The sequence below is a fragment of the Hibiscus syriacus genome, unplaced genomic scaffold, assembly GCF_006381635.1.
Source record: "Hibiscus syriacus cultivar Baekdansim isolate YM2019G1 unplaced genomic scaffold, ASM638163v2 tig00110387_pilon, whole genome shotgun sequence".
NCBI classification, from domain to species: Eukaryota; Viridiplantae; Streptophyta; class Magnoliopsida; order Malvales; family Malvaceae; genus Hibiscus; species Hibiscus syriacus.
In genome coordinates, this window is record NW_024062717.1 from 1,420,126 (window position 1) to 1,429,191 (window position 9,066).

Genomic DNA, 9,066 nt, shown 5'->3' on the forward strand with positions numbered 1-9,066 from the left:
CCGGTGAGGGGTTCCCTACACAATATGACCAACACCTAACAAAATTGTAGGCAATGAGAAAGATGTCTTAGCATCAGACAAGCAGAACACCAAAGTGAAAGCAATGTCTTATTGCTTGGAATAGTACTGGTTTTGTATCGGTTTATCTTCAGTTTCAGTAAGTTCCAACTCCACAGTCATCAATAGGTAAACTCAGTTATTAAAGATACTTTTAACTGGAAATAAGGGATCGCGCGACACAGGCCTCCACTACCACAAATAATGATGTAGGCTGTCCCACTTGAGGAGATCTTAGGCAGGTGCTCCTACAAAGTGCAATGAAATCCACCAGCCTAGGCCATGGGTCTTACTGATCACCCATCAACCCTATCCAGGTAAATATGTTTCAAAGTTCTCCCATGCTTATTTTTTATACGTCTAGCTAACCTCTCCTCTTTACTATTTCTCGACATACAGGGGCGGAGGTAGGCCTGGGCCTACCTAGGCCATGCCACCCCATGCTAAGAGAGGAAAAATACAATTTTAGAATTTTATTAAACTTAAATTTAATTATAATTCTATTTAATTAAAATTAAAGTAATTAGATTCCTATTTAATTTTAAATTTAACTCTAATTTTGTCTATTCAAAATCTTATACTAAGAGAAAAAAATAATTTTATAATTTTATAAAATTTTATTTTAATTCTATTTAATCAAAATTTAATTAATTAGAGTCCTATTTATTTTTAAATTTAGCTACAGTTTTATCTCTTCAAAATCATAAAACTTATATAATGTGATGCTCTTTCTTTCTTGTTTATTTATATATATTCATTCTGTGCTTTTTAAATTCAAAGATTTCTTTTTAAATCATGAAGGTAATCAAGTATTTTAACTAAAATTTTTAGATTTTGATGTTCTTTTGCAAGTTTTTTATTACTTTTTTTTTTGAATTTTCAGACTTTATTTTTTATTTTGTTCTTTAATTATTTACGAATTTGTGGTGTTATCAGTGTTTGTTTAGCAAATTTTCATCATCACCTACAAGATTATAATAAAATTTTAAAAGATACTCCTCGTATCTTATTTTATTCAATCAAAATTATTCATTATTTATTTTGCCTCGATTATAGATGATTTTAGTTCTATGAAAAAGAGATTTCATCTTGATCAATGAAAATATTATATTTCGAACTATATATTTTGTTAACATAAATTTTAAAGTTCTTTTAGAACATGTAATTATACTAGTTTTAGTTATTAAATTTTTAAATTGAAAGATAATATATATGAGAAATATTAGATAAACTTTTTATTATGTTTATATTGGCTCAGTCAATAATATTTTTCTGGATTCGTCATTGTCAATGTGGGTTTCGAACTCTCAAATTCAATTTACTGTTTGGATTTTTTTATGTTTTATTTGACTTAGTTGGACAATGGTAAGATTTTTTCTGCAGGAATACCGTCAAGTGTCAATTTAATGGAAATTTACCTATGTTGCTACCCTTGAGTACCAAAGAAGGATAGTAAAACCAAAGAAGAGAATCACAAGCTCTTTAATGGAAACTTTGTGGAGCCTGCAGATTTGATATATTGATTTCATTTATTGACTCTTTGAATACCTTCATCTCGGTATCGAATTTAGATAGGCATTTATGTCTATTTTTCTAATTTATTTAGAGGCCGATAACTCAGGAGGATGGCAATGGAATCCATGCATGATACTGCAATGAATAGTGCATAGATGATGGAAAACAAGACAACCGTTGGGGCATGTAGGGACGGAGCTAGGAGAAAATACTGATAAGGGCCGAAATATTACTTTTTAAGAAAAATACAATGACTTATCAGATTTTAAAAAAGTCACTTATTAGACGAGATTTCTTGTATTGGTTTTGTAGAAACGATTTTTCTTAAAAAAACATATTTAATTTTAAAAGTGACTTTTTTTTATAAAAAAAATCTCGTCTCGCAAAATTTGGTGTTTCTTTTTAATAATAAAACATGGTTCGAGGAGTTACCATCAATCTGATTAGGGTGTGATTGAGCACCCAAAATGTTTTGTCATTTTAATAAAATTTAATTTTAATTAAAACAATAATTTTACAGTATGCATTACCAAACATTTGAGTTCGGAAGTCAGTTACGAGTGGGGAAAGATTAGTACACCCCCACAGTGTCCTAAATCAGTATCTAGTCAATTAATTAGTTGTCTTTGCAATGAAATTTATGAATTCGAGTTTAATTTAATTTAAGATCCCAATAATATTTAATTATTTCCTATCGAGAAGAATCGACCTCTCATACCTTAAAGTAGTCGATTATTACTCCAATCGAAATAAAAAAATATTACAATTACATCCTAAAGTTCATTATTAATTCCAAATTTAAATGCATAAATAACAATAAAATAACCATAACAATAAAAACGTTCATTGAATTTTAGGAGGGAAAAAGAAAATATTTAATTATTTTTTATCGAGAAGAAACGACCTCTCATGCCTTAAAACAATCATTTCTTACTCCAATCAAAATAAAGAAATATTACTATTTTGTCTTAAAATTCATTATTAATTCGAATGAGATTTATTTTTGAAATCATATAAAAACACACACACACAAAGTAAAATGAAAATTAAACACATATATCAAACAAATACTATTAATTAATTATTTTACCAATCTTTAATGAGAATAAGGATGTTCAATTATTTAAATACATCGAGACGGGACCTTAAATCCGATCTAACAGTCTTATAAATTAAGATAGTCACTTCACAATAATCCTAAAATAAACAGATATTATCCTTAATCAAATTATTTTGATTCGAGTCAAGTAGTACTTATGAGGATATCATGCAATTTAACTTAAATTAAAACCTAAACTTTGTATGTATATGCATCGCATAGATATAATTATATATAATACTTAAGAATAAACCTATACATAAAATATGCTATAAAAAGTAACTTATACATTACCTTAGTATATTACTTAAATAAGATTATAATTTAAAACAACATAAATATAACTTTTATTATATACACGCAACTTATGAAAATTTAAAAATAGTACACTCACAATAAATCGGAAATATAAGGATTATAACATAGTATATATTTTAATATAAATGTAAAGATATATATATATATATATAATGTTATACTAAAATCATATAAATATATACATAATTTAATAAATTTATGAAATAGTGTATAAATCAAATGTATAATCTTATGATTAAACAAATAAAAAGAAACCAAAACTTTAAAGGTAAAATAACAAACATGGCAAAGATAAGTATCTAAATATAAATAACTTAACATACAAGGGCTAGGAAATGAAAATAAACCATAAATATTTAGGACTAAAATAAAAATACCTTAAAATTACATCCTAAAATTATAATAAACAAAAATAAATAAGCTACGGGGACCAAATGTAACACTCCTAAAATAACAATGCAGAATCATAAACAAAAAAAAATCTGAACAATGACTAAAAAATAAAGTGCGTAAAATAACAATACAAATCTCAAAACACTAAAAAGTCTCAAAACGAGGACTAAATTGCATTAATTCAAGAATAGATGGTCATGGGCAACAATTTCTCCCAAATCTTAATCATTAGACATGGGGGACTAAAATGAACTACACATCAAACATCCAGGGATTGTGGAAATAATTTAACTATTTGCTAATTACAACCTAGCCCCTTATAAATAGCCCAAAAATATTTTTTTCATTTCATTTTTCACCTTCCTTCTTCATAACTTCCCCAAAACTCTCTCAACTTTCTCTCCCCCAACCTAAACCAGCCACCCCCATCAACGCTTAGCGCCACCACCGACCGCCGCTTTGGCCACCACCGACCTTCGCTTTGGCCACCATCACCGGTGGCTGGAATTCTAGAAACTACCCCAAAGCTTATCTTCAACCCCGTTAACCCGAATATGAGGCCCTTTTTTTTCCCTAAAACTCACCCTAGGAGTCTAGATCTAGGAGTTTGCCTTTCGAAAATAAAGAAAACCAGCGTCTTTTCGGCTTCCCGATGAGCCCCGAACCAAGGTAATCTTTTTCTTTTCTCTCTTCCTTTTTTCCTTTCGAATCTCATGTTGTTTTTTCTCTGTTTTTTTCTTTTTTCGATTTTTCTTATTTTTTCTGACTTTTTTCGAACTCCTTCCCTCTAATTTTCTTCTTTTTTTCCTTTTTTTTCAAAAAACCGAATGCCCCTTTTTTTCTCTTTATTTTTTCCTTTTCTTTTTTTGTTTCCTCCCCTTTTCAAATCTCTCCCCTTTTCTTTTATATTGCAAGCTGATTTTTTTCTTGGTTGTTTGTTTAGTGAGACCATGGCAGATAGCGGCAGAGGGGTGATGTCTCGGTTGGTGGAGATCTCGGGGTTCCGGGATCAACCCACTTTTTTATTTGATTTTTTTGTGTGATTGATTTGGGTTAATTGGGTTAATTGGGCCTCTATTGGTTGGGCCCGGGTCTTTTGTAATGTATTTAGGCTTGTAATAAAAAAAAGTAAAAATAAATAATAAATAATAATAATAATAATTAAAAACATTTTGACCCGGACAAAACAGGTGTCTACAGATTTCATTTTTATCAAAGTATTTAAAACTTCAAAAAAATGAATTTACTTATTTAAACATAGATAAATATATTTCTAATAAGAAAAGTTTAAAATTTAGGGTGAAAAGTTATGGAAAAGTTAAATTAACATCAACATTTGTAGCAGTTATGAGAAAGTTATGTAGTTACTAAAATATTATTTTTAGTAATTATTATTAGTTTTGAGAAAAGTTATATGAATTTTTTAAATAATCTAAGATAATTAGATGATAATATTTATAAATTGATCAAATATAAAATCTCCTAAATTTCTAATTCTTTCCATAGTTATAACAACGATTGTAAACTGTTCAATGTTTTAACAAATCTCATTAATATATCTCGTAGCTAAACAAACATTGTATGTCAACAAATGAGATTGACAACTGTACTGTCGTTTTGATGTCAAAATAAATTTCTTCTTCTCAATTAATAAATTAAGGAAATACGTAGTAAAGAGAAGGATCGATTCCACAGGGACTTAGAAAATTCTAAATTTCTATCTGAAATGTTTAAACCATGCGTGTAACAGTAAATAAGGGTTTTGGTAAAAATATATTAAATAGTAAAAAGAGATTAAATAAAAGGCAATTTTAAGTGAAAATAAGAAAATAAAGAATGTAACGTTTGAAATTCAATATGGTAAAAATCAACCCCAAACCTCGCTTTGACTCAATTTCCTTTAGATCATCGAATTAGATTTTTCCTTCGGGATTCACATCGGTTACTTTGTCTACAAGGGAAATCCTTTTGACTCTATTTTGTATACCGAATACCCAAGGCAATCTTTGATTCCGACTTCAGAAACTGATATGATCAACATCAATTGTCGTAGATCAATTACCGTTTAAGTTCGTGATGACCGACTCGAATTGTTGTTCCAATAACCATTAATTTCGATCTCAGTTTCCTCTTGGCAAGGCTATCTCGCCAAGTGTGTTCCCAGGAAGTCGAATGTTCTTTCAATAAGCTGATTCTTCCACCCACACATTTAATCGCAACACCATCTTGACCAAAGTCAATCTTTGATTTCGAAAACTGTTTTGATTTTGAAAAATAAGCACAGAGATTGAGAGAGATATTCTGAAGTTATTAAGGGCATTTTTCAATTCTCCCGTTGGAATTGAGTCATCGCTTCAGCTCTCGGCTTATGAGAAAATTAGCTAAGCATGACAAATGTCGTACTTAGCATATTTAAAAACAAAGCTTAAAAATAAAGTAAAACCGAAATGTTGAAAAATAAAATAAAAAAGAGAATTTTTACAAAACTAGAAAGGAAAAGAATATTGTAATCTGAGTTGTGAAATTAGGCTTACCCCAAGAGGGTATTTATAGCCTCTAAAAACCTAGAGATAAACAAAGAAATTAAAATAAAATAATCCTAAAGATAATTGTTTTTCATAAATTCAAACTTTAAAAAAGTCTCCTAATGCAACTCTACTAGTCCATCTTCCAAAAGGCACACTGACTAGATCTTCTAGAAAACTACCGTTGACTGGACCTTCTAGAAACTGCCACGTCGGACTATGTCATGCCCATAATTGTGCCCATATCTCCAGCCATGATCAAATAATAAAAAAATGCACAATGCACCTGTTTTACCACTAATTCTAAAAAGTAAGGCCCTGCACGAAAACAAGCATAACATAACCAAATCAGCAACAATAATTCCATAAGATCGAAGAATTAATGAGAAAATACTACTGATTCTGAACACTCATCAAATTCCCCCTCACTTATCTCATGCTTGTCCTCAAGTATGATATAATCAAATCGGTCAAAAATTTCATTTACCTTTCTTTGTCAAATTTCACATTCAAGGAAGCAAGGTAGAGACCACGAGAATTATTCAAGTCAAGACATCAATCAATTGAATATCACCAATTGGAACAAGTCAAATGCAATTGGAACATCCATTCATTCATCAATCTCAATGCTTGTAACTCAACACCTTACCAGGATTCACTCAAATCACTCAATGTGTTTAGGGTATAGAAACGCTCAATGTCAGAACCGACACGATATTACCATATGTCTGCAAGTAAATCAAATCTCCACTACTAATAAGAACAAGATGCATAAATCAAAGGGTCGTTTATTGGTTGTAATGGGGCCTAGGTAAAGGTGGGCAAAAGGATAAATATATGGCTAAAAATTTAAAGGAACTAACAAATAGCAAGTTCAACTCCATCAAAACATTAAGCACAACAAGATAAAAAGACAAACTATCAAACAAAAAATTTCTTTTCGAATTTTTTTTCTCTTTCTTGTTGTTTCATATTCTATTTTTTCTCATGTCTTTTATCTTTTCTTTTCTTTTTTTCAAACAGTTTCTTTTTTTTGTCTTTTGAAATGCTGTTGTTTTTTTCATGGAGCATACATCGGATTAATTGTTCACTTTCCCTAAAAAAGATAGAAAAGATGGATAAAATAAAAAGGCTCAGGTTTATAAATATGGTAAAAACAAAGAATTGAGAATAGACTCAAGAGTGGTTAACTAGGGGAAAATGTATGGGTAGGCAATTTTAATGGGAAAAACGGAATGGTTAATCCTAAAGTACCCAAATCATTTTTAAGCATCATGTTCATGTGTATTCTCGACGGTATTTAAAATGTAGGTTCTAGAATACCAATTTCAAATTCCACACACTCAATCAAACAAAATGAGAGTAAAATTATATGCTCGTAAAGGCTCAAATCTCACCAAATTGTTTTTATGCATTTAACTAAGAACATTTCAACCAATAAAGTCATGGAATATCACAAGAAATCTAACTTGATCACAATTCATGGTATTCGCTATCAAGAACATCTTAACCTAAACAATCATGTGTTCCCAAACAAGCATATCATTCCAAAAATATTCAACAAGACAAAGAAATTCAATGAAATTTTCGCAAATCCAACTAACACATACTAGCATCAAAACATAAAGATAAGCAAAGGAAAATTCAACCTAAACTCTACTCCCCCTCACTTAAAGTGTTTTGCCTCAAAAAGGAAAATTAAATTACTAGAGAAGGAATAGAGTACTCCCTGGATTTAATGTCGACCACGGTCACGGTGAAAGACGTTGAGACGGAGATAGGAAAAAATCTCAGTAGTATTCATTTTAATGGAATGGAGGCGGATGTGGACTTCATCCATTTGAGACTGCATATTCGGGCGAGGTACTACAGGTGGAGGTTATGGTGCATTACGTCGAACAAAAACTTGCTCACGACAAGGAGTAAGGACACCCGATGGAACGAAGTATAGTGTGCTCAGGGTTCCAGCAAGTAGGTCTATCGAATCCAAGTATCGCTCATCCAAAGCATCTATAGAAAAAGCATAAGTAAACCTGATAACGTCAAAATTAGCCATACGAGAGGCTAAATGAGTAATGTAAGAGCCAAGGATAAGTGGGCGATTGGATCGAATAACGATCTCAAAGGCCCGAGCAAACTAAAATCCCAAGTTCACCCGCTGGCCGGCTGACATGCACCATAAAAAGAGAAGTTCAATTCAGCTCAAGAAGGAATACAAGTCATTCCGACTAGAATAATTGTATAAGAGAAAACGATGTATGTAGATCAAAGTCGGGTCATGGATAAGGTGAGCTTGAGTTGAGCGAGCATTGAACATATGGCCAGCCAAGCCGATAAGTGTCTCATAGGCCATATCGGCACTGAAGTCATGCAAAATTTCAAGTAAAGTAGTTAAATACGCATGATTCGTGACATCCGTCACGAATCCCATAGTAAGATTAAACTCCAAAATAGACATTGAAAAATAATTTCCGCATAGTCGAAATGTAACGACATCGGGCGAATTAACATTAAGAAGACGCTTCGGCGGAAAATTAAAAGTGGCGTAAAATTCAAAGACAATATCATAAAACGTGCCATAATTAATCATCAGATATAAGGTCCAACTAATGGTAGAAAAATACGTATGGACATACTCACGTAAATGCAAGGTTTCTAAAGTTTGAGTAGGAATATATTTACTTACACAGAAAGGATGATGTCTTATCGACTAAATATGTACCAATTCGTCATCCGAAAATTACAAGTACCCGTGTAAAGTTTCTTCGCCAGGAACAGCGTACGACCGATCCCTTCGGTTGTGCTCGGGATTTTTATGGGCAGGCAGTAGACTGTTAGGAGCAGGGGCATCACCTGTGCTAAGGGAACGGGTCGAGGAAGTATGCCGCCCGGGCTGCTATCGAGAGCTTGACGTCATAAGAGAGGGTCCGGGGGTAGCAAATCAACGTTGAAGTCCTCTGTAAAACCATAAATCAGATAGTACATCAGTAAAAGTTAAACCAAAATAGGATTAGAGTTTACCTTTGGAGTGTCTTCTGATGCCGTTGAATGCATCGAATACGATGGGAAACCCGTCAGTTGCGGATGAGATGTTGCTATTGGCATTGAGTGAAATGATGGATATGGGGAGCGTGGTGGTGACGGTCGGTGAGAGGTACT

General features: G+C 31.8%; 1 non-coding gene across 1 annotated transcript; it reads right to left on the reverse strand.

The window, feature by feature from the left end:
• Window positions 1-222: 222 nt before the first annotated feature.
• On the reverse strand, window positions 223-382 carry LOC120122816. The gene has a single exon (XR_005516115.1). It is a non-coding gene; the product is annotated as a U1 spliceosomal RNA (small nuclear RNA).
• Between the last annotated feature and the right edge of the window lie 8,684 nt (window positions 383-9,066).